General features: G+C 47.0%; 2 long non-coding RNA genes across 2 annotated transcripts; both read left to right on the top strand.

Moving 5' to 3' along the window:
• The first annotated feature begins 13,820 nt into the window (after positions 1–13,820).
• Positions 13,821–21,276, top strand: LOC115893673. The gene is made up of 3 exons (XR_004053738.1): positions 13,821–13,898; positions 14,145–14,214; positions 21,181–21,276. It is a non-coding gene; the product is annotated as an uncharacterized LOC115893673 (long non-coding RNA).
• A 435-nt stretch (positions 21,277–21,711) lies between these two features.
• LOC115893677 lies at positions 21,712–25,476 on the top strand. Its single transcript, XR_004053741.1, has 3 exons — positions 21,712–21,748; positions 23,761–23,959; positions 24,630–25,476. It is a non-coding gene; the product is annotated as an uncharacterized LOC115893677 (long non-coding RNA).
• Positions 25,477–26,840: the final 1,364 nt, after the last annotated feature.

The following is a 26,840-nucleotide window of genomic DNA, read 5'->3' on the forward strand; positions in this document are numbered from 1 at the left end:
TCCTACTTCAGCCCAACAGCCTGAAAGTTAATGGGAGAAATGCTGTAGGACTAAGGCTGGGCGCAGTGGCTCACGCCTGTAGTCCCAGCACTTTGGGAGGCCAAGGCAGGTGGATCACCTGAGGTCAGGAGTTTGAGACCAGCCTGGTCAACATGGTGAAACCCATCTCTACTAAAAATACAAAAAAAAAAAAAAAAGATTAACCGGGCATGATGGCATCTGCCTATAATCTCAGCTACTTGGGAGGCTGAGGCACAAGGAATCCCTTGAACCTGGGAAGCAGAGGCTGCAGTGAGCTGAGATTGTGCCACTGCACTTTAGCCTGGGTGACAGAGTAAGACTCTGTGTCAAAAAGAAAAAAGAAAAAGAAATGCTGTAGGGTATAAACCCAAACCACTTAGAATAGAAACATGCATCAGGAGGGTTTATTTTTTAAGTTGTAGATGATCCTTGCCATACAGTTCTGACAAAGTTTTCGATATACTTTCAGGTAACAAACAGCCAAGTCTCAAAGGGCTAGCAACTACTATAGCATTTGTCCTTGCTAATACTCATACAAACATTCAGATTCTTCTGGCAAAGGGCAGGCGAGAACCAGTTTTCACATCGCCTCACAATATACTGACCAGATATATATATATTATTTTTGCACATAAAAATAATACAGGCTGTATTATTATAGGCACACAAAATATTATTATTTGCACATAAAAACAGGCTATATTGTTATAGCCTAATCCAAATATTTTAGAGTAACAAGTGCAAATGAATCGTTCTTTGTCAAAATCAAGTCTGAATTCCAAAAGCTGAATTTGACCAATATAACTATTTCTTGTGCCCTTTTTGTAAACCCACTGATGCTTTTATCTTTATCAGTATAATATATTTTGGTCATGTCACTGCTTAACCAATTAAAGACTAGTAGGATGGCAATTAAGTGTTATTGGGCAACTGGCAGATAATCATATTAATAAAACAGTGCAAAGTTGCATTTTAAGATATCTTAGAACTCACACCTGTAATCCCCGCACTTTGGGAGGCCAAGGTGGGTAGATTACGAGGTCAGGAGATCGAGACCATCCTGGCCAATGTGGTGAAACCCCATCTCTACTAAAAAATACAAAAAATTAGCCTGGCGTGGTGGTGCGCACCTGTAGTCCCAGCTACTCAGGAGGCTGAGGCAGGGGAATCGCTAGAACCCAGGAGGTGGAGGTTACAGTGAGCCAAGATCGTGCCACTGCACTCCTGCCTAGTGACAGAGCAAGACTCGGTCTCAAAAAACAAAACAAAACAAAAAAAGGTACCTTAGATCTTACCTCCTTTGTTGTAATAATTGTTACACATCCTGATTCTGCAGTCATGTGTTGTTTGAATCCAGATCCTGTATCTGAATCCTATGTAAGTGGGTGTTTGTTTCTTTGCTAATGCTTTCATGCTAATTATTGAGTGCTTTAGTATAATTAATAGCCCATAGTATTGCCCACTGTGACTCATGTGGGTCTTTCAGAATCACTGGTCTTAATGCTATGTTCTTATATATCCTGCTGCCCCTCTTGGCCCTCTGGCTCACACCTGGAATGTCTGCCTGCCCCTTGTCAGGGACAAGCCCAGGTGGGACCTGATGCTGGGGCTGTCCTGACCATCATCCAGGTCTGCACATTGGTTGACCTTTGGAACTGAATATTTAGCTACCTGAGGATGAGGCTGGGTCTTTATTGGTCTTCAAGTTTCCTTCTAAACACACAAGAAAAATAGTTAACATTTATTGAGAACTTATTATGTGCCAAATACTTTACAATCATTATTTCATTTCATCCTCACAACAAGTCCTTGAGGTATGTACTACTGATATCCTTATTTTATAGCCAAAAACTGTGAGACTCAGAGAAGTTAAGTAACCCATCTGAAATCACACAACCCACAAATAATAAAGCTGTGATTTGAACCCATCTAACTCCAGGGCTCTTCGCTATTATAATTGGAGCACAGAAAAGTTAAATAGTTTGTCCACAGTTATGAAACTAATAAGTGGCTGGGCTGGGATTCAAACCCAGGTCTTTTTCACCTGCAAACCTTTGTTTCTAAATCTACAAGACAGGGAAAAGGAATGAAATAGGAATGCTCACATCAGATCTGTGAGAGCAGCATAGATTCAGACGATCATAGCAGGAACTAGCCTAGAAACTGGATGGAAGGTTTATGAGAGCTGACCAAGCAGAGATTCATTTCAGCTGACTGGATGGTGGGACTTACCAATCAGAGAGCAAGGGCTTTGGAGAGCATATGGTGGACCTGACCAATGAGAGCTGCATATTGTGACAGATGGGTGATTAAACTGGCCAGTCAATAACTGAGAAAAGGGGATTATTCAGTGAAACTGACCAATCACGGAGTCACAAGAAAGCCTGCATCTCTGTGTTGGGAACTTGTTCCTCGGAGAGGTGATCTGACCTAATGGCAAAAGGCCACTCTGGGCTCTGCCTGGCGCCAGGGTTCCAGGAAACAGGTCTGAAGCCATTCCTGTGCCAGCAGCAACTGCCAGCGCGCCTTTGCTCATAGATCAGCCATGAGGTCAACGGTTTGAGTGACTCACCTCGTGAAAATGAGGCAGCAGTGTTGGGCCTTACTGTTTCTCTGTAAGCATTCAAATTGATTTTTCCGCCTGGTTAAATTCCCCTGCTTTGTTTTTATACAGAGGCTTAGGATGAGACTGGATATCAGGTCCAAAGATACTACCAGGTAAAACAGCCTCCTGCCCCATGTCATGCAAGATCCAGGCTCTGTAACCACTGAAACTGACTAACTGAAACCGCAGTCAGTTGTCATCCCGGGACAGCCTTGCTGATAGTCACTGCCTGAGACAGTCCCACTAGTCAACTGGTAGCCTGGGGAAGCCATTACCAAGAGCCTAGGGGCATTTCTAACCCCCTCCTAAATCACCATATTGAGTGAGGATCCCACCCACTGCCACAAATGTCAAGAAATCACATCTCTTCAGGCCCCCACAAACCACGGGATGCCTCCCTCTTGGAAAGAAACTTCAGGAGCTCCAGGAGTTTGGTATGTGGAGAATCTCCAGAGAAGGAAAGGAGGCCCTAGCTGCTGTATCCCCTAGAATTTACCTTGTGTAGTTTTTTCCTACTGCTGTCACTGGGTGTCACTCCCTCCACCCTTCATGGTGCTGCTCCCCAATTCAAATAGCCTTCTTGGCATAGGCACACCATCTTGGTTTGAGTTGCCCAGAAGGCAGAGCCTGAGACAAGGACTTGCTGTATGTGATCTACTTGGAAGGTGATCTGAGGACACAGATAGATAGGAGTAGCGAGAGTGAGACAGGGAGGTAGGAAAATCTAAGATGAGGGTGTTTCCTTGGAATCATGTCTATAGGTGTAGGGGCTCAATTCTTCTGGAATCTCTGAAAAGTTTATAGAATGCCTCCAGCAGTGTGCACCTGGCAGGTGATACCTGGAGTCTTTATCCACCATCTCCCCTCCCTTATTGGTTGAAAATTGTTTCTAGGGAAGTTAACTGCCTTGTGCCTCTGGGCAGCATTTGCAGGTTGTAAGCAAGCTTCTGTGGCATGGAAGACCTCAAATCAGAATCTGGAAAGACTCTGGCTCCTGCCTGCGGTAGGACATTGAGACTGAGTCCAAGCTTGCGCAGAACTGTCCACTACCGCTGTGGCTAAAATCAGGGGCAGGCCAGGGGCTTGTGATGCAACACCAGAAGCTACACACACTCAACAGAACCTTCCTAAACAATTTTCTGAACTCTGAGAGAGAACAATAGGGAAATAAACTCAAAGGGAGGAAGAACGGGAATCAATGTACCTCACCCAAACTGGGGTATATGTTATTCCACACTTCTACCCAAAAGGCATTGAAGAAATACCTACTGACTTTTGAATCCTATAAACTTGGGTGCACACCCTGACTCTGCCACTTGGTAGGTTAGTAGCCTTAGACATGTCACCTGACTGCCCTAAGCCTCCATTTCCTCAAGTGTGTAATAGGGATTAAAATACTTACCTTACAAAATAATTGTCTGCAAAGCCCTTGGGACATGGTAGGTCCTTTCTCAACCAATGACCACTCTTACTAAAGGGCAGGCACATTTTCACACCCTCAAAGACTCATGCCAGGAGCCAGCTCTGAGCTCCAGGCTGCCCCCAAGGGAAGGTGGCCATTTCACCTTCTCTAGATAAGAGCTGCCTGGCATCTCAATACTTTCAAGACCAAGACCAGATAGCGATATGGCCCCCACTGTCCTTGCCCTCAGAACTCTAACAGAACCATTTCTTGTCCTAGAGATTTGGCTCAAACCATTTAGAAGGTGCAGGAGAAGTAGGTCTGAGTGAGATACAAAAAAACCCAGGCATTGAAAAATGGAATGATGTGGAAAAGAGCAGTCTTTGGAGAACTATCTTGACCTTTCCCTCAACAACTGAAGAACAAAATGAAACTTTCCTCTATAAAAGTTTGTTTCATGGTCTGGGTTTCCTTATTGCTGGGTGAAGCAAGCAGGACATAGTAAAAAGCAAACTCAGATTCCAGAGGAGAGTGTCTCCATGTTTCACAGCCAAAACATCTGTGTTCTTGGATTGCACTAAAAAATGACAGTATCTACAAAAGATATTTTTAAAACTTATTTGTCACCCTTATTTCAATTGTTTCCATATTTCCATTCTTGTTACTCTCCAAAAGTATCCTTTAAATGACCTGAAATTTGACTTTTTTAATCTGGGTCAAAGAATCATGTGCTTTAGTCCAAAACCCTCCTTCCCCTGACCTCCTCTGCTTTGGGCATCTAAGGTTAAGCAGGAGCCTCCATATCCAATCCCATCGTGCAGACAATAGGTCTGCAGACAAACTTCTCCAGGAGAAGCCAGGAAAAGAGTCCTGCACTAGGAGGAGAGAGACCAGGGCTCTGCTGTGAACAAGCATGTGACCTTAGCAGGTGCCTCACCAATCTGGGCTCCAGCTTTCTTTTCTTTAAGGTGAGGGGCTTAGACAGGAGGTGCTCTGAGAGTCTGTGGATGTTATCCTTGCGGGCTTAAACAGAGGTCTCTGGACAGCCAGGATGTTCTGAGCCCCACCATGGCATCCCTGGCCTGGCTAGGGGCTCCCGCAGGGCAGGATCACATTGCCCCAGATTCCAGGACTGGCTGCGGCACAGACCCAGGATCAGGTAACAGATCCATCCAGCCTGGACTGGCTCAACCCCTCCACTACAGCCGCAGCTCTGGGGCTCAAAAACCAGAGCTAATGCAAGCCAGCTGGAGGCTGGGACAAGATTGATGAAGGATAGGGAGAGGATTTGGCCAGGGTTTTTTCGGCGCAGGAGGGTGGTAGAGACTAATTAGTCCTGCCTGCTTCCCAGAGGCCCCCAACCTGAGTAAACTTCATTAATTGGGAACCCCCAGTGGGGAATTCCTTCTAATGACCCAGAAAAGGAAGAACTCTTCAGGAGTTAATTAGTAGTGAAAGTGCCAATCAGGGAAAGTGTTTAAACTATTAAATGTCTGAGCACCTGTTTACCTACAAACAACTGATACAGCAATTATCTGACCATCAAAGCAGGTCCTCTATGATAGTGATTACCAACCTCGGGAGATCCTGAGGGTCACCTAGGAACCTTGTTAAGCATCAGTCTCCAATGCAATGATCCTGACTGGTCAGCAGGAGGAAGAAGCATTGCTCTAAACTATCCACTAGCTGAGGAGTTCTTGACTCAATCTTAGTGTCTCCATGTATCAATAAGCAAGAAGTACTATTACCACTAGTCTTTCTATAATTTATTTAGCATTTACTATGCTAGGCCTTTAGCATTCATTGTCTTTTAATCCTCATAGCAGTCACGTGTGATAGGTGTTATTATCTCTTGTCTATAGAAAATGACGTAATTGAGCCCAAAGAGGGGAAGAAACTCACTAGGTAAAATAAAGTTTGTAAGTGGCAGAGATTTTGTTTGATCCTAGATATTTTGACTCCAGAGCCCAAATCTTCACTGCAATGGTTTTAATGATCCCCAACATCTTTCCTGTCCTTTGAGTGATTAAAACAAGATTGTTATGCTTTTGAGGACAGTCATAGCGCTATTCAAGATATTATCCATAATACAGATGGGAAAATGACATCTCCAAAAGGGAACATTAATTGATTCAAAGAGTTTAGGCTTATGGCTCCCATGTTTGGGCCATTTTCTGTTAGACAAAGCTATCACCTGGAATTATGAACTAGAAGGAAGAAGAGATGCTGGCCTCCAGTGCCAAATATCAATGTGTTGCACTGCTATTCAAGAAGCAGAGCAGTTTAGTTAGGAGCATTGGGCTGTAATCATATCCATCCTACCAACCCCAAGTGTGACCTGAGACAAGTCACTCCACTTCTGTGGGTCTCAGTTGCCCCATCTGTCAAATGGAAATGCCACTGTGTAGTCTGCCTTCCGCCTTGTGAGTGGAGAGTGAACGAGAGGAGGGTACCATCATGGTGGACGAGATCGCTCCAACTGCTGTGGAACAGCTTTGACTCTAGGGGGCCTCTATGCAACTACATGACAGCTTAGAGCTTGGCAAGATTTCTCTTTGGACCAGGGCCCCAGAGTCAATATTCTCCTTTCTGGGTTTCAGGAGGCTAAAGAAAATGCTTCCCAATATTCTCCAGAAAGCTGGCAAGATGGTTGACCAGTGACCTTCTAGGTCTTCTTTCTGTGACACCTGGATTTGACCTTATTGGCCAGACAGGCCTTGCAGCCCCACCCCTCAGACCAAGGGCAGCCTTCTCCAGAGCCACTCTTACCTAAGGGCACCATCCGGATGCCTGCCTAGTTCCCTTCCGGCCCTGATGTAGGCATGAGCCTCCCCCACCGCCTGCTCACTGCTCACTCCTCGGCCGCCAGCCCAGCAGCTGTTGCCTCAGATCAGTGTGGACCATCTAATCCCCTCTCCAGAGCCCTGGCCCCCTCCTCAGGCAGTAAATTAAGGAGGATGTAAGAACAGAGGGCACCAGCGTCAGCAGAGCGGCATCCAAAACATCCTCCCCAACCCGCGCCTGAGTCACAGGGCCCTGAATTGGCCCCTCTCCTCCTGAAGCAGGGGAGGAGGAGGCCAGGACAACCAGGCCTGTGGGAAGAGGGAAGCAAGAACCCAGAGGAGGGAAAGGGCAGGGGGCTTGTAGAGAGGAACCAGGCCAGGCTCCTAGGGGTGTTCCAGCTCAATCACTTTTATTGTGACTCTGGGAGACCCCAAATCTCTACTCCAGAGTGATACAGGACAGGGGGCCAGGATGTCAGTTTCTTATTACGACCTGACTTCCAATCCTGTCTGTTTCACATGCCGCACCCACCCCAGACTGTTGTGTCTCCATTCCTGAAATGGGCAGAGAATAGCCAGCCGACAAGAGTCAGGAACACCTCACCCAGGGGCCCATCCCAAATCCCTGTGTTGAGGGGCTGGGCAGCAGAGGCATCTCTGGCAGCTAGCCTCACCTCCTGCCCCTGAGAGCATGGTCTACAGGACTCGCCTAAAATCCTATAACTCTCTGAATTAAAAACACCATCTAACACTCCCTATACAGACGGTATGCTGGGGCCCACACCAAGAGCTTTCCGATCTGACTCCAAACTATCAACAAACTGAAAATGGAGGAAGAGGGAGAAAGATGGCCAAATAACTCTGGCATAGCATCCACAGGTATGACTCAGAAAGAAGGGCAATGCGGGGATGCTGCCCTGTTTTTCAGAGATGTCACCTGGAGAAGATTCTGATGAACAATGTAGTGACAGAGATCAGAGTAGAATGATAAATCCCCAGGGCTTGAGATTTTAAGTCAGCAAAGTCAATACACCTTTCCAACTTCACCAAGATGTAGTAGGATAAGACTCGCTCCTCAGAAACAACATAGAAATTTCCATGGGCACAAAGAAAATGAACTTGTTCAGGGGAAGGGAAACAATCCTATATGTCAAAAACACCAAGGATTGTGTTTCAGGTTTGCTTTAAGTATCATCATGCTGATGACTGTCAAACGGCTATCCTCAAGCCAGATCTCTCAATCAAACTCCAAACTCATATCTATCAGCCTATGTGGTATCATCACTTGGATATCCAATAGACCTCTCAAATTTAACCTATCCAAAACTAAATTCCTGATCGCCCACAAACCCACTATATATATAGCCTTTCCCATCTCAGCTTATGGGTAACTCCATCATTCATGTGGCTCAGGTAAAACCTTTGGCACTATGTCTTAATCTTTTCTTTGTCTCCCCTCTCTACTCCTAACACATCTAATCTGTCATGAGATTCCATTACCTCTGCTTTCAAATACTATACCGAAAAGCTGACTACTTCCTACTCCCGCCCCTGTCACTGTGGTCAACCAAGCTATGGTTGTCTTGCAGCTAGCTGGGTTAGTGTAGTACAACCCCTCTCTAAAAGTCCTCTAGCCTCTGCCCTTGCCCGAATCTCACACCCCCACCCCATCTATTCTCAGCACAGCAGCTAGAAGACTCCTTTTAAAAATCTAAGTTAGGGCTCGTAACTCTTTGCTCAAAGTCTTCAAAGGCCCCCATTTCACTTAACCTAAAGCCACGGTCCTGGCAATGATTGCAAGGCTCTGCATGGTCTGACTCCGCTAACACTCAGACCTCATCTCTACTCGCCTCCTTGCTCTGCTCCAGGTGCACCAACCTTCTCGCTGTGTCTCAAGCCTGACAGACACGATCATGCCTTAGGACCTTTGTTGTAACTTTTCTCTCTGCCATGAATGTTCTTCTACCAGATATCCACATTCCCAACTCCTCACTGTCTTCAAGTCTGCTCAAATCTCAGCAGGCCTTCCCTGACCACACTTTCACTGCAGTTGAACCTTCCCACCTTCTGGATCCTGAGCTCCTTTACCCTGGTTTGCTTTTTCTTTTCTTTTTAAATTGCTTAACACCAACACTCTTCAAGTATATAATTCACTGTTGTATTAACTTTATGCTTGTTGACCACTCTGCCACCTAAAACGTAAGCCTCTTAGGATCTGTATGTTGTTCACTGCTGTATCCTCAGGGCCAAGAACAGAACTTGGCCCATTCATGAATGAATGGAGTCAATCAATCAAAGTTGTAAAGTGGAGAGGAATGTCCTCTAAAGCTCCCCGGGGCACATCAGAGAAATGGAGTTTGAGATATTGAAACATGTCCTAGGGCTTGCCCAGAAATGTATTTTAAGAAGTGATGGGGTCTCCATACATCTGGATGTCCTGCTACAAGGGACTTGTGGCTGAATATCAAACATATCTCAGACCTAGAGGCACCTTTAATACAACCATACTTATTGCTGATCAAATGGAAACTGGCAAAACACCAGAAGCAGCTTATTACCAATATTCATCTGGCTCACTCCATGTCTGCTGCGCTGTTCATACCTTCATAGCTGAGTAAACTGCCCTGGTTCTTGACTTAGCCCTGTGCCCTAACTTTAGATGCTGTCCTCACACTCGCAGCAGTCCAGGTCTGCCTTATGAGAATGTCATTTATTGCCTTCTTTGGCCACTCAACTCAAATGGCTTTTTTTTTTTGTTTAAGTCGAGTTTTGCTCCATTTCCATTTTTACCACCTAGGTAAAAGAAGTCACCTAGATTAGTTTTCTATTGCTTTGTAACACACTACCACAAATTTGGTGGCCTAAAATGATACCCACAAAACATCAATTGTCATTAAGGAAATGCAAATCAAAACCATGATGTGATTCTACTTTATACCCACTAGCATAGTTCTAATAAAAAGGACAGATATAGCAAGTGTTGGTGTGGATGTGTTCCCACTGTACACTCCTGGTGGGAGCTTAAACCAATGAAGTCACTTTGGAAAACAGTCTGACCCTTCCTCAAAAAGTTGGACATAGAGTTACCATATGACCCAGTCATTCCACTTCTGGGTATATACCCAAGGGAACTGAAAACATGTGACTACCCAAAAACTTCTCACAAATATTCATAGCAGCTTTATGCATAATAGCCAAAAAGTAGAAACAGCCCAAACCAAATGTCCCTTAACTGATGAATGGAGAAATACAATGTAGTATATCCATACAATGGAATGTTATTCAATCATAAAAAGAATTGAAGCACTGATCCACGCTACAACTTGGATGAACCTTGAAAACATGCTAAGCAAAAGAATTCAGACACAAAAAGTCACATATTGTACGACACCATTTATGTGAAATATCCAGAATAGGCAAATGCATAGAGACAGAAAGTAGATTACTGATTTCTGGGGCTGGGGGAATGTAGAGTGATTACTTAATAAGTATGGGCTTTGTTTGGGGGCAGGGGCATGAAAATGTTCTGGAATTATATAGAAATGAAGGTTGTACAATTTTATCGCTATATTTTAAAAAACACTGAATTGTCCACTTAAAAAAAAATGCCCATTTATTAGCTCACATTTCTGTAGGTCAGGAGTCTGGGAGGGCTTGACTGACTTCTAATTTCAAGGTCTCACAAGACTGAAATCAAGGTGTTGTGGGGTGGGCATGAGACATATTGCAAGAATCTGCTTCCAAACTCATTCACTTTGTGGGTAGATTACTGTCCTTGTGGTCATAGGACTGAGGTCTGTATTCCTCACTGGCTGGCTGCCTCTCAGCACTTTAAGACTACCTGCATTCCTTCTTATATGGCCCTCTCTTTTTCAAACCAGCAGCAGCACATCGAGTCCTTCTTATGCTCCGAATCTCTCTGACTTCCCCTTCTGCCACCAGCCTAAGAGAGTTCTTTGCTGTTGGTGACTCAAGAGATTAGATTAGACTCCCTCAGATAATCTCCCCTCTCTAAGGTCAACTGTACCATACAACATAGCACGGTCAGGGGAGTATCATATTTACAGGTTCCAGTGAGTGTGGAGTCTTGGGAGCCATTCCTAGAAATTCTGCCATTACAGCATCTGAGAATTATTTTGGGTAGACTTGCTAACAATTTGATCTCCCAGAAGGAGCAAGCATTCCCGAGCACCTGTTCCATCCACATGCTGGAGGTTCCATGAGTTACTCCTTTGTCTCCATGGTCCCCAGGCCAGTGCTAGCACATAATGCGTGCTTCAGTGAGTGCTCATTGAATATTTGCTAAATTGTTCCTACCCTGTGAGGGGTCATTCATTGTTTACCGGGAAGGCAGACCCATACAAAACCCAGGAAGCTCAGGAGGCTGAAAGCCATAAGAGGGAAGGTAAGTGCACGTGGTGTGAACACGTGGGAGGATGTGACATGGGGAATGGTTTCTTCTGACCAGTTAGATGAAGACAGGTTAGATGAAGACAGGTTTCTTCTGACCAGTTAAAGAAAGTAGCCCAGTCATTTCTGAGCTTGTGCTCACAATAGGAGTTATCCATAGGTGTTATTCATAGGGGTTATTCATAGGTGCTCACCATAGGGGTTATCCACATGAGATATACACCAAGCATGTCCCCATTTTTGGAAGGCAACTCTTAAAAAGTGGGGGGAGGAGGTAAATAGGCTCCTGTGAGCAAATGTGCTATTCAAGGATAAAATAAGTTTAAAATTTAAATGCAAATGATTCCCAGAAAAAAGAAAAGTGTGGGACAAGCCAGGGGTAGGGGGGATAGTAGCCTGAGAGAACAATATAGAATTATATAAACTCTGCAGAGGGTCCTCTGATGCTCGCATTCATTCTTTCAGCAAATATGTACTGAGTGCTAACCATCTACTGAGAGCACTGTGCTAGGCACAAGAGTACAGGGAGAAGCCAGGTAGGAAATGCGGTAGGCAGCCTCTGCGATGGTCCCCAGTCATCCTTGCCTCCTGACACACTGTAATCACTTCCCTCTGAGTATGAGTATCAGCAGAAGTAGTGGGTTGTCACTTCCACAATTAGGTTATAAATAGATGCAGCTCTGTTTAGGGTGCACGCTCTCAGTTCACTCACTCTAAGAGAAGTCAGTTGCCATGTTGGGAGTCACCCCATGGAGAAGCCCACATGGCAAGGAGCATCAGCTCCAGCCAAAGCCACGTGAATGAGCTAGACATGGATCCTCCCCTGGTCAAGCCTTGAGATGAATGCAATCCCAGCCAACACCTTCACTGCAGCCTTGTGAGGGACCTGAGCCAGACTGCAGCTAAATTGCTCCTGGATTCCTGATCCATAGAAACTGTGCAACTATAAATGTGTTGTTTTAAGCTGCTAAATTTAAACAGTAACAGATGATTAACATAGGAAATATTATAAAAGAGATTATAATATTCTCTAATAGTTACAATAAATAATATATAGAGACTATACACCAAAATCAGAGAAAGGATAAACGCCTAAAGCTGAACCAAAGAGATGGCTTCTGAAAAGGGAGCAGGAAAGGAAAGGACCCAATGGAGTGAGACTTAGGAAAATACTAATGGCAGCAGAAAAGGATTTCTTGAATTTTGTTCAGGGTAAGAAATGGAACAAAGAAGGCTTCTGTTGGGGCCGAGGGTAGTAGAGAAGCAGAACTCTCCAGCTTCATCTGTAGCTATTGTCTCCATAGGGTCCATGAGCCTCAAGCTGTTGCATTCTTTTCTTAAATGTGGCCAAGAATGGAATTAGGTTTGGTTGGAGCAGACTGAAGAAGGAGACGTGGGGAGAGATTGTCCTAGAGCTCAGAGCTCTGCCAAGTACATTCTTCTCTTTAGGCCCAAGAAATCCCACTTTGAGTCCTGGGAGCACATGAGGTGAAATGGAAGTTGCTGGTGACCTTTGAGATCTGAGGGATGAGAGGAGGCAGACATTGCCTTCATTTCCAGAAAGAATAAGGTGGATCCCAATACATGCAGACCAGGATGCTGAAGTTGATCTGAGGAGAGGGTCTAGAACAGATTCCAAAGGGATGATGTGTGAGCTCCAGGACCCAGCCCAGAGTTCTCTAAACAACTTAGGCCCACCCTTACCTGTTTTCTTGGCTTTTAAACAGCAAAGAATCAACAATCATTATCAAGATAAAGATAAGGCTGTGAAAATGGCATGTCCTGGTTTCATCTGGGCAATTGATACAGCCTTCATAAGTGGAAGAAAAATATGATCAGGATTGTTTGTAACCATTTGAATAGTTATGGCCAGAGATGACTAAAGGAATATGATCAAGGTATTCCCAGGAGACCCTCAGCCCCTCCTGGATACTACTACTAACAGTTAACATGTATTGTGAATTTCCATGGTACTGATAACTGTTCTAAGCACTTTCCATGGATCTTCTCATTTGAGTCTCAAAATCCTTTGAGATATAATCAGCTCCATTTGACAGATCAGGAACATCAGGTGCAGGAAATTTAAGTAACTTGACAAGGTTACACATTAGGATATCACAGAGCCAGGACAGGCATCCGGTGATCCAGACTTAATGCCTTTGCTTTAACCATGTGGCCCTATTGCCACAGAGATGGCAATGCCAAAATTCTCCACCTGGAAAGAAGCAACTTGGCTCAGACTGCATGAGCATGAAGCAGGCTCAGATGTGGGGTGTGCATGCATGCAGCCCTATATTAGCATGTGACTGTGTGTGCAGTGTGAATGTGCATATGCATGATACGTGTGTGCCGTCTGCTCTGAGCCAGGAGGTTGCCGGGAAAAGCCGAAGGGAGAGGAGTGGGGCACTGAGAACAGTGCCCAGGGTGCTGGGAAGCAACAAGAAGTTGGTCAGTGGGTCAGGCAGCCGGTCACCCGAGCAAAGAGGGTGACAGGTGGGCAGGGCTGTCGGGGGGGACTAGCAGGCTCCCACCTGCTTGGGCTGTCCATCAGCACTAATGCTGGCAGTGCCTGAGGCCAGGACCCCCAGCAGGCCAGCCTCAGAGACACACCCTTCTAGGAGACATCCGTCCGAAGGTGGCAGAGACACCAAGTCCTGGCCCAGACCTAAGCAACCAGGTTCCACCCTGTTCCCTCTTACCCACCCTATGCCAGAGGCTAAAAGCTGCCTTGGCTAGCTCAGACCCTGAGAGCTAAGGGATGCAAAGGGTTCCGGTGGGGACACATGGCCAGTGGCTGTTCTTCCATTTTCATCTGTCTTTAATATTCAGATGAATGGAAGTACATGACCTTGCTAGTGTTTTGGGGTAGGAAAGGCAAGAGGGTCCTCAGAGGTCATCTAAATTACACCTCTTTATTTTTCAGATAAGTAAAATTGTGATTCAAAGAGGCCCTGGGATCACCTGCGAAGATCCTGGGATTCATCAGGGGTCTGGTAAGAGCTAGAAGATTCTAACTGAAGTTTGGCTGCCTGAAGGGGAAGGGAGTCTTGCCTGGGTATGTCAGCAGGTGGAGGCTGTGGATAAGTGTGGTGGGGGAGGAGATGAACCTTGGGGCTTCACAAATCCTGGCCAGTTGAGCAGGGCACAGCCCGCAAGTGAGAGGCATGGAGAGTGAGGGAGCTGGAGCCCAAGTCATGATCTAGTGGAGGGGCAGGCACAGAGCTGGCAGGTGGTGGCACCAGGGCAGGGCTGGGCGCTGCAGGTTCAGCGTTGGAGAGTCTGGGATGGGGCTTGTGACTCCGGCGGGCCTGAGGACAGAGATGGAGGCCGGTGGGCAAAGCGGGGAGGATCTGGGGAGGGGCCGTGGGGGTGCTGGCGAGAGACGGGGGTGCGAGCACAGGGTCAGTGGGCGGGAAGGGACTGGAGAGCGCTGGGCAGGGCGAGGAGGTGGGAGCCTCGCTAGAGCGTGGGGAGGGGCCCCGCAGCGGGCGCGCGGCCGCAGGGAGGGGCCGGGCCGGGGCCGGGGCCGAGCCGGGGCTGCGGTGAGGGGAGGCGCGTGGCCGGCCGCCCCCAGCTGTGGCGTCGTTCAGGCCCGGCTTAGCGGGGCCGGGGCGAGGGATTAGGGGCAGTGGCCGCACCTGGCGGGGCGGCCGCAGGGCTAATGCTGTGTGACCGCCGCGGCCCCGCCCGACAACTGGCTTCATCCCGCCCTGGAGGGCTGTGGGCTCGTTAGCCCCGCCGGCGTGTGCGCGGGTTGCGGCTGCGGGCGGCGAGTGCACGTGTGCCGCGGGGGGCCCTGCGGCTGGCGCTGATGGCCACTGGCTGTGCCCAGCTCCAGGAGGTCCCAGGAGTGAGGCTGCCCCTGGGGCAGCGGGGGCGGGGGGACACTTGATTGTGTGCCCTGTGAGCTCTTGTCACTGTGTGATGGTGTGGTCCCGGGCGTCTAACTGAGGGTGCCTCTCTGATATGACAATCCCTGTTATCACCCTATGTGGACCGTGTGTCACTGTCCAGGACCTTAGCCCATGTTCGGAGTATCTCTGTAACCAGAGTGTCTATGGGACGCCTCCATATTCTGAGTGTGTATAGGGGTATTGGGAAGAGCTTCCACCTTCCTTGGGACCTGCTGCTCAAGTTCCTTTTGCAGACATACCTTTGGGGCGCAACACCCCCTACAAGCTCTTTCCCAGCAGCAATGTCTCAGCCATCCATCCCGCAGGGCCTCAGACCTCTGGTGCTGAGGTGGAGACTGTGCCTAAGTTCTGGCACCTGGCTTCCTGCCCTCCTTAAACCGAGGCCTACTCCCTAAGCCCATCCTCATCCCAGGCCTAGCTCAGGGGCCCCAGACATGCTTTAACATGTCCCCTTTCCTACTAAAATAATTGGATCTGAACAAAATTTGTGTTGGAACTGAGACGTTTTATCTAATCTTGTAGATGAGCCCCCAGGCCTTTGCACCTGCTGTTCCTTCTGCCTGGAAGGACACCCACTTCCCTTTCCCTAGAGCTCAGGAGCCACCTCCACTGGGAAGCCTTCCCTGCAGCAACCCACTCCACACCATTCTTCCTTTTCCTTGCAGAACCTTGGATCACACCTGGCTCTGGCTATTCCGATGACATCTCCATCTCCTGGAGATAGTTGCTGCATGAGAACAAAGGCAGGGCCCAGACGAGGTCTGGAGGCATAAGCAGCAGGGATATGTGCACTGAGCTGAGGCACTGGGCAGGCAGAGCCATCGCCCTTGCCCCTACCATGAACCCCTAGAGAGAGGCTGCTAGAACCTTCATTTCTAAGAGGCAGGAGGGTCTGGCTGCCTCTGCCTCTACTCACTCCCCCATAGACACACAGGCCTTCTCTCCATCCAGGGAGCACATAGCTGCCAAGAGCAGCCCTGCCCCCACACCAGGCTCCCCAGCAGTGAGGAGCTGGGCTGGGCTGTCCTCACCCGCCCTCTTGGCCTCACCCTGGCCCTTTCCTGGCCCTGCCTGGGGATGCCAGGACTCACAGCAGGTGCCCGGACAGGCTTAGGGATGGAGAGGGGGCTGGGCACAGAAGGCCAGCCTCTGGCCAAGAACAGAGCTCATAGAGAAACAAGTTCCAGAATCCTCTTCGTCCTCCTTTTCCCCACCCACTCTAGTTTTGTTAATAAATACAGCTACCGTTTACTAAGCACTTATTGTCTTCCTTTGCACAGTATTTGACACTGTATGTGCATTGACTATTTAATCTAAATCAATCCTGAAACGTAGATATTACCATCCTCATCTTTCTGATGAGGCAGTAGAAATTCAGAGAGGCTATATCCATTGTCCAAGGTCACCTGACTGGTCAGTGGCAGAGCCAAGATTCACACCCCACATCTTTCCATGTCCTTGTCCTCCAGTGCTGACCCCAGGTGCTGCTCTCCTCACCCTAGGTGGTGACTCTCTGTTATACCTCTGCCTCCCACATTAGCATGGGAGCTGTGGGATAGCAAGGACGGTCCTGTCCTCTCAATGGCCCCAATGAAGGAATGAAGGAATGCTTGTGGAATATTACCTTGGCTGTTAGAGGGCACAGCAGGGTAGTTACACACATGGGCTCAGGAGCCCAAGTGCTGGGGTTCAAATCTCAGCTCTTACTTGCTCTGTGACCTTAGGACACTAGTATTTCTGTCTCAGTTTCCTCATCTATAAAATGGGCTGGATAATAATATGCTGGTATTGAGGAGATTGACTTAGGAAAAGTTCCTGTCCTACAGTAAGTAGTGCATGTGTTAGATATGACTCTTAGTATCTCCCACTAGACCAGAATGGGCCCACTCTCTGTATCCCCAGCACTCAGCACACAGCTTGCCTATAGTAGGTCCTTCCCTTCCTCATCTATAAAATATAACTAAAAATACCCACCTGCCAAGATTAAGGGGATGTATGTAAAGTGCCTGGCATAGAGCAGATGTTGGCATCAGTAGTAGCACCAGCTGGGGGTGGGCTGTTGGTAGGATAATGGGGTGGGGGTAGAGCCAGGTTGGGCTCTCCTGAATGCCCCATTTTGGGATCCAGAGACAGAGTCTTCACCCAATGTCCTCGTCTTGCCCATGTACCATTCAGGCCCTAGTACAGAGGACACACAAGGCCTCACTCAGACGGTGGCCTCTCCACTATGTGGAGAAACCCCCACGCCACTGGGTACCCTGGGGCTGAAGTGCCTCATCTTCACCTCTTCTAGATCTTCCCCCAAGGGACTGGCAGCTTAGTGCTTTGAGAATGGAGCCAGATGGACAGGGAGGCACCCAGGAGATCACCCCAAGCCAAACTTATTTAGGAGCAGAGTCTTGTCTTCAGATAAATTCTTAGGTGAAACCCTGATATGTAAAGCAGACAGAGGGGCCATTTTGTTGCCATAAATTAATTTATAAGTTCACGTGGATTACTGTTATTTCTTATAAAGTATGCTCTACTCACCAGCTACAAAAGAGCCTGGCAGACGGTAGGCACTCGTGAAAGAATTATTGAATGAATGGTCAATCGGTGGAGGAAAAAATGAGCCTATTTTGGTTAATACAAATCTGTGAAATAAGGGGGTAGGTATGTATGATGATTGGAGGATACTTCTGGTCCAAAATTCTAATCCAACATTTGTGGAATCCCTATAGCACTTCTGAATGGCCCAGGACTCCAGAGAACACAGTTTGAAAATGACAAGTTCTCCTTTTGGTGGATGAGGACACTAAGGCCAAAGGGTCAGAGGCAGAGCCGGGCTAGAAGCCAAGCCTCCCAGTTCCCTCTCCGAGGCCCTCCGAGGCCCCTCCATACGTTGCATTCTAGGGCCCTGGGATAGGGTTCTTCCTGTCCCTTTCACCCTGGCTGGGGCAGCCTGTGTGCCAGGGGCCGCCATCTCGCTCAGGCATTTCCCACCAGCCTCTGCCCCAAACCTAAGCCAGGCAGGAGCCAGTTTCCTCCCACTGACTCTAGGATAGGCTCTGTTCCTATTATCTGTCATCTGGGCAAGGAAGGCCCGTGGCCCAAGACCCCTCTTGGAACCATGGGGCCCCAAGTGGCAGATATCCCCAGTGAGTGCCAGATTAGTAGAACCTACTTGGTGGGCAAGGAGCAGGGGGGATGAGCACAGCCACTGAGGGTCTGCCCAGGGGTAACACCCAGGAACGCCCCAGAACATGGGCCCCACAGCAGTTGGGGGCATTTATGGGCCTTCCTGTAAACTTCTGAGAGGGTAACTTTATCCTGCTTCTTTCGGCCAAGTATCCTCCTCCAGCAGCTGGTCACAAAGCTGGTTAATCTCCCAGAGTGCTCAGCTTAAAACCCGTGACTCACAGCACAGCCAGTGTGGGGGAGGGGGTGACCGCCTCCAATACGTGGCGCCCAGAGTCAGCTGTTCTGGGGCCTTCTCTGGTTTCTCCAAATGAGTCCTGAGGTTTGGGGCCTTGTCTTCCTTCCTGGAGTCCTGCTTCTCACTGACCCCCACGTACAAGCCGTGAGAGGTCAGGGCTCTGGGAAGAGGGCCAGTTCCAGGCCTTGGCTTTGGCCAAGCCCTCAGGCTATCCCGGAAATGCCCAGCAGGCATTGGCCTTCCAGGGAAGAGGAAGGTTTCAAGTGTAACTCTGGGAGGGGTTGGTCCTAAAATTGGGGTCCCTGCCTCACTTGCCCAGACCTGGAAAAATTCCCTCCAGCCATGACCCTCTCATCGCGGATCTTCAGTCCCTGTCAGCATGTGACATGAAACCTGGGTAGGGTGGCTGAAGTGAGCTAGCAAAAAGTAACACAAATGACAAGGGACCTCTGACTTGAGATCAGCAGAATAAGCACAAGTCGAGTCAGGAAGAAAAGGTGGAGTAGTGTTTTGGCCTTGGAGAGACATGGGTTCAAATCCCAACTCTGCCACCTACTAGCTGAATAGCTTGCCTGAGCCTCTGTTTCCTCCTCTGTAAAACTGGAATAGTAATAGTACTTACCTTGGCGAGCTAATGTGAGAACCAAAATCTATTTTCCTGCTTAGTGGGTGGGAGTTATTAATATTATTGTTGTTATCGTCATCATCGTATCGCTCAAAAAGCAGGAGAATCCATTTTCATTTGTCAGGGGACTTATGTTTGTATAGTGGGAGGGAAGCTAATGGTCTGAAAGGATTTCAGTGACTCCTCTCACTTGGCAGGAAATCTATTCTGATGAATATGACTCTGTAAATGATAAGGGAGTATCTGCCAGCCAGTGGCATCATGCTTGTTATGGTTGAACACCTACCCCAAGAAACAGCTATAGCAGATACATGACGGAGGCTCCCACTGGTACCTCTACTGAGCAAAGCACAAATCGTGTGCTAACCCTTGATCCTATGGTGCCAGTGATTCTCAATACCTTCTACTCCATCTGAAAAGTCCCATAGATATCCAAAGATTCCTGTAGGTAAGGAGGAATGAACCACTTTATAAGTTCCTGTTATGGGCCAGGTACTATATTAAACACATATATTTGACCATATCTAACCCTTGCAGCACCCCTCAGGATGGGTGTACTATTATCTCCATATGGTGGACCAATTACATTAATGAACTTATTTCTTCACTCCTCCTTGTATTCATACCCTTTGCCTTATGATTTTGCAGCTCTTCATATCAGGAGGCATATTGTGTATTTCTCCACGTCTCAGTTCTGAGTTCAGCCATGTATCTTGTTTTGACCCATGAGATACTAACATATATGAATCAGGCAGAGGTTTGGGAAATGTGTTTCTGCTTGCACTGTTGCAGCACTACCATTACCATGAAAACATGCCTAGGCAAGCCTGCTGGAGGTGAGGCCTGTGGAGCACAGCTGAGTCGCCCAGTTCCTCAGCCAAGACCAACCTGAGCCAGTCAAATACAGCACGTGAGTGAGCCCAGCAGAGCCTAGGAAAACAGCCCAATCTAAATAGCCAATCTGCAGACTCAGAAACTAAAGGTTTATTATTTGAAGCCATTGGATTTTGGAGAGTGGTTTATTACACATAATTATCATGGTAATAGATAACAGATACATGCCATTAAAAAAATAGACTTTATTTTTCAGCACAGTTTCAGGTTCACAGTAAAATTGAGCAGAAAGCACAGACAGTTCCCATATACCCCTGCACCTACACATGCACAGCCTCCCCCAGTGTTAACATCCTGCACCAGAGTGGGACATTTGTTATAATCCACAAACCAACATTGATTAAACTACATATCATCATCACCCAGAGTGCACAATTTACATTAGGGTTTAATCTTTGTGTTGTATATTCTATGGGCTTTGACAAAGGGATAATGACATGTATCCACCATTACAGTATCATACAAAATAGTTTTGCTGCCCTAAAAATTATCTGCACTCTGCTTATTCAACCCTCCATCCCCTCAACCCCTAGTAACCACTGATCTTTTTATTGTCTCCATAGTTTGGCCTTTTCCAGAATGTCCTATAGTTAGACTCATGCAGCATGTGGCCTTCATCTTCATTTAGGACAAAAGAGAGGGAGATGGAAGGAGGGGCAGCAGGGCAAACCCTTTTACCTCTTCCTCTCTTACTTGGGCATGGACTATAAAATTGCAGCTATAAGTATTGTAGAAGCTTGTGTGTATGAGACCTGGGCTTAAATATTGGGAATTCACAGAGGCTGATGGGTGTTAGATCTCTCCAACATTCAGTAGAGAGGTCTGATCATTGAGTTTTGGACAGGTAAGACCTAACAGTAGCTGCTAGGTTTGTTTGGTTATTTATTTATTTATTGAGAGGAGAGAGAGAGAGAGGCAGAGAGAGAGAGAGTCTTACTTTGTCACCCAGGCTGGAGTGCAGTGGCACTATCACAGCTCACTGCAGCCTCAACCCAGGCTCAAGCCATCCTCCCACTTCAGCCTTCCAAGTAGATGAGACTACAGATGCTTACTGCCATGCCCAGCTAATATTTTTATTTTTAGTAAAGATGGGGTCTCATTATGTTTCCAGGCTGTACTCAAACTCAAGCCCAGACTCAAGACCAGGCTGCTCTCAAACTCAAGCTGGATCACCTCAAGCAATCCTCCCACCTTGGCCTCCTGAAATGCTGGGATTCCAGGTGTGAGTCACCATGCCCAGCCAGTAGCTGCTGGCTGAGTACTCGCTATGTTCCTAGCTCTGTGCTTTAGATACACGTTTCCTGCATTCTCCTACTTCGTATCCACAACAGCACTTTTTATTTTATTTTATTTTATTTTGTTTTATTTTATTTTGACACAGGGGCTTGCTTTGTCACCCAGGCTGGAGGGCAGTGGCATGATCACAGCTTACTGCAGCCTCAAGTAAGTGGGAGCCTCAAGATCCTCCCACTTCTCAGCCACCCAACTGGGACTACAGACACATGCCCCCATGGCCAGCTAATGTTTTTGTATTTTTTGTAGAGGTGGGGTTTCACCATGTTATGCAGGCTGGTCTCGAACTCCTGGGCTCAAGAGATCCACTCGCCTCGGCCTACCAAAGTACTGGGATTACAAGCATAAGCCACCACGCCTGGTCACACAACAGCACTTTTTAAAATGTAAGTTAATATTTCCACCTTTCATATGTGGAAATGGAAGCTCAGAGAGACTGAGGGACTTATCGAAGTCACACAGTCAGTGGCAGAGTCATGAGTACACCCTAGGCAGTGTGACACCACAGCCCACTTGACTCTCACCACTTCCCTGCAAGGGGCATTCACTTCTCATCTTCCCTAGAGGTTACCCCAGAACCTCTACTTCCTCCTCAGGAACATGCCATATGTCTCCCTGGGAGACAGCCACCCAGCCTCTTGGCCTTATCTGCAAAATGAGAAGAGCATTTCTTATTTACCTAGCAGTAGTCAGCTTAGTAAAACAAATACTTCTTGCCTCCTTTTTTGTGTTCACATAATTTCCTGGGCATATCCCAGCCACCTCACTTACCATGTACAATATACACCTTACTGCCTAGGGCGCATGTCATTGCCAGACCCATCATAGGTAGACATATCAGTAGGATACAGATTAGATGACTGTGATTACAAAAAGACCTAAAAATTTCAGTTTATTCTTTGCTTGCATAAAATTCCAGGTAGGTGGTTAAAGACTTATGTGGCAGCTTGACAATACCGGACACCCAGATTCTCTTTTTTCTCATTGCTCTGTGGATCTTCAATCTTCAAACTTCCATCACATGATCTAAGGTAGTATATTAGTTTCCCATTGCTGCTCAAACAAATTGCTACAAACTTAGTGGCTTAAAGCAATTCAGATTTATTATCTTACAATTCTGGAGGTCAGAAGTCTGAATTGATTCTCAGGGAGCTAAGATCAAGGTTGGCAGAGCAGTGCTCCTTCTGAAGGCTCTAGAAAAGAATTCATTCCTTGCCTTTTCAGGCTTCTAGAAGCTACCTGCATTCCTTGGCTCATGGCTACATCACTCCAACCTCTGCTTCCATAGTTACATTTTCCTCTAACTCTAACTTACCTGCCTCCTTCTTTCCCTTATAAGGACTCCTGTGAATACACTGGGCCCACCTCAGGAATCCAGTATAATCTTCCCATCTCAAGATCCTGAATTTATTCACATCTGCAAAGTCCTTTTTGCCATGTAACGTAATGTTTTCACAGGTTCTAGGGATTAGGATGTGCACATTTTGAGGAAGAGCCATTCCTCTGTCTACCAGATGGCCACTCCAGCTCCTGCTAATCACCCACATACCAACCAATGGGGAGAGGGAAAGAAGGCCAGCTCCTTCCCCTCAAAAGTCATAACTAAGAAGTTGAACACAAATTACTCCCACTCATACCCCATTGGCTACAACTTAGTCACATGGTCACAGCTAGCTGCAAGGGCATCTGGGAAATGTAGTCTTCTGCTAGATGGCCGTGTGTTATGGACTAAACTGTATCCTCCCCTGAAAACTCATAGGTTGAAGCCATAATCCCCAATGTGACTGTCTCTGGAGATAGGGTCTTTAAGGAGGTCATTAAAGTTAATTAAAATTGTGAAAGTGGGGCCCTAATCCAATATGACAGGTGTCCTAATAAGAACAGAGACACCAAGGATGTGCATGCACAGAGAAAAGGTCATGTGAGTGCACAGTGAGAAGGTGGCTGTCTGCAAGCCATGGAGAGAGGCCTCAGGAGAAATAACATTGCTAGCACCTTGACCTTGGTCTTCCAGACTCCAGAACTGTGATAAAATAAATTTCTAGATTGAAGCCACCCAGTCTGTAGTATTTTGTTATGGGCTGCCCAGGTTGACTAATATACCATGTTTCTAAGTAAAAATTATATCATTATGTTAAAAAAGTGAGGTATGGATATTGGGGGACAACTGGCTGTCTCTGTTGTGTCTCTAACCAAACAAATGAATGAGTGATGCATGCTCCATGTGGAGAAATCACAGCATAGGATGGAGGACTGACCAGAAAATAGTGTTAATCTAATATGGAAAATGTCATGTTAGAAGCAATAATAACGACATTATGGAGTCACTTACTGTGTTTGCTGTTTTACATTCTTTACTTATGTTTATGTATTTCATTCATATAATACATCCTTACAGATGAGGAAACTGAGACACGAGGACAGAGAGAGGGCACTGAATCAGCCTGGAAGCCAGAGATCTGGGGCCAGGCTATTAGAAAATCTTCCTTATTGAGACATTCTGAACTGAATCTTCAAGGACAAGTGACAGGGTGGGCCATGAAAGGAGAGGGGAAATTCCTGGAAGAAGGAAATGGCAAGAGCAGAATTTTGGCCACGTAAGTCATCCTGTTGGAGGAACCCATATTACTTCCCAGGGAACACTGAGCCATGTGGCCAGAAGATAAGTAGAGATGCCTTCTGAAAGGCCTTGAATGCTATGCCAGGACACTAGGACTTTATTCCGGAGTCAGTGGGGAGCTGTGAAAGGGTTATGCAAGGGGGACACTGCTAGATTTCTATTGTAGAGTCATCAGTCCAGGGGTAGTGTTGGGACCAACTTAAAGGAGACTGAGAGACAAGGCAGAGACACCAGCTATGAGGTTGCCACAATAGTGGAGATGAAGGCTGTTAGGGGCCACCCTACAACAGGGTAATTGAAGCAGAAAGATGAAGATGACTTCAAGAGATATTTAAGAGATGAAATCAGTAAGACTTAGTGGCCGATTAAATGAAGGTACAAGGGAGAAGAGGTGGGAGATGATGCCTAGGTTCTTACATTGGGTGACAGAGAAGGTAGTGGTGCTATTGAATGAGAGAGAAAAATTTCCTGAGGACAGGCTGGATTCCAGAGGAAGGCAGTGAGCACATTTGGGGACATGATGAATTAGAGGAGCTTGTGAGATATTCAGGTAGAGATGTAAAATAGACATTTGGATACATGAATCTGAGGCTTGCAGGTGAGGGGTTGCTGGGGAAATGGATGTGAATAAATTTGTCTGTGTTCAGGTGGTGGATATGTCTTGGAAATGAAAATGAGTCCACAGACAGTGAAGGAAGTATGGCCAAAGGTCAGAACCTGGAGGGAGCATGGTCACTTCAGTGGCAGATGGAACCTGGGAAAACTGGGAAGTAGGCTTCAAAAGAATGGTCAACAGTCAAAGCAGAACCAGAGAGGATGTTGTCTTGGAAACCAAGGGAATGGAACATTTTGAGCAACAGGACATAGTCATCGGTGACTTTAAAGGGCATCCTATAAGGCAAGGAGGAAGAAATGTCCCCTCAGCAATAATAAGGTTGTTGGTGGCTGTTTTGATGAATAGATGTCTCATCCACTTCCCTGTCTTTAGGAAGTGAATGTGAAAGCAGGAGAAGAGGAGGAGGAGCCAGTGAGTGAAGACGCTCTAGAAACTTGGTTGAAGATACCTAGGCATTATGCACCCCTGAGGGAAGAACACAACATCTCCTACAGAGCAGTCTTACCCAAACAAATCAAATCTGCATCTGAGCAAGCCTCTATCCAACCAATAATTTACAGAAAATACAGAGAACAGGTGAACCTGTTGAAACACACCATAGGGATGCAATCTGAAAATCCCAGACTACAACAAACTGCAGAACAAACAACCCAGTTTCCCAGTTTTTTAAAAATAAATTGCAAGGGGAAAAAAGATACGGAGAGAAACTTGTAGTAAAAAGACAGATCAACCAATCACAATTGCAGTGCAGACCCAATTTGGATCCTGATTCAAACAAACAAACAAAATTTATGAGACAAATGGAAATCTGGCTGGATATTTGCTGGCATAAGGAATTACTATTAATTTTTCTAGTATGCTAATGATATTGTGCTTATGTTTTAAAAAGAAGTCCTTATGTTTTAGACATACATAATCAAATATATACAAATGAAATTATGGGATGTCTGAAATTTGCTTCAAAATCATACTAGGGGAAGAAGTAGGCAGGGCATTGACAGGTCGGGTTTGGACATGGACTAATGGTTATGGGAAATGGTAATGGGGTTCATAGTATTATTGTGTCTATTTCTGTCTATGTTCAAAATTATTCATAAGAAAGAGTGGAAAAGCTTTGGCTTGGAATGGAAGAAGAGGCAAGGAAAGGCCTGAAAGGATGGGGAGCAGCAAGGCCCCAAGACCAGATGTTTCTTTCTCCCCATGTTCTTCCCACCTCCCTGCCTTTCCAAAGTTCCTGGGACAAGCCCACTCTGAGCTCCCATCCCATGATAGCTAAGGAGGAACAGAGATCCAAGACCCCTGAGTCAAATGGGCCAGAGGTCAGAGGTCAGGGCAGAAACAGCCACCACTTGATCACGGAGAAACCAAATCAGTGCCAGCCCCTGCGGTCCTGTGCCTGCCTTTGTCCACCATTGGTGGGGATGTCCCTGCTTCAAAGGCATGAGGTGGTGGAAGTTCATCCTTGTTGCTTCAGAGATTCCTGGGCATAAAGGGGCCTGAAGAAGCCCATTCCCTGTTTCCAAGATCTGGGATTCAGAGTTAACCAGATATGTAGAAGCAAGAGATAAGTGTTTCTGTCCCAGAACCTCCATATCTAAGCATATGTGAACCCTAGGCAAGTGGCTTACCCTCTCTGGGCCTCAGGTTCCAACACCATGCAACGAGGATAAATGCCACTGGTGTTGGGGCAGGGCGGGGACACTAGCTGCTGAAATGTGAACTCTGCTGGACCTCAGCCTTCTCTGGGCATGCCTTAGCAAAGAACTGCATCCTCGGGCCTCCCCCAATCCCTGGCCCTGGCCCTGCCTGCACCAGCCTCTCTGCATCTGTCATCAACCTGCTCTGCTCCCCTTTGGCTAGGCTTTGGGGGTGGCTGGCAGGCTGCCCGTGTGCATGGTGGAGGCAGTGACGCCTGCTGCTGCAGGCAACACTTCACAGGCTGCATCATCACCCACACTTCCAGCTGCCCCCAACCCCACCATGACCCCCAGTTCCAAGAGGTCCAGAGTTCAGAATAACCAGGACAGGCTCCCAACGTCCTCATCCCCACCCCACCCACTGCTTGCCCATAACTTCCATCCCCATAGCTTCCATCCAAAGAGAGATCAAGCAAAGCAAGAATAATTCCCAAGCTCCTACTGTGTGCCCTGAGACAGGCATGATGCAAGCACTGTGTATGCCTTGGCAACTGAACCCTTACATCCTCCTACGTAGGTGCTAGAACCAGTCACATTTGACAGCT

This window comes from Rhinopithecus roxellana, chromosome 15 (genome assembly GCF_007565055.1).
Source record: "Rhinopithecus roxellana isolate Shanxi Qingling chromosome 15, ASM756505v1, whole genome shotgun sequence".
NCBI lineage: Eukaryota > Metazoa > Chordata > Mammalia > Primates > Cercopithecidae > Rhinopithecus > Rhinopithecus roxellana.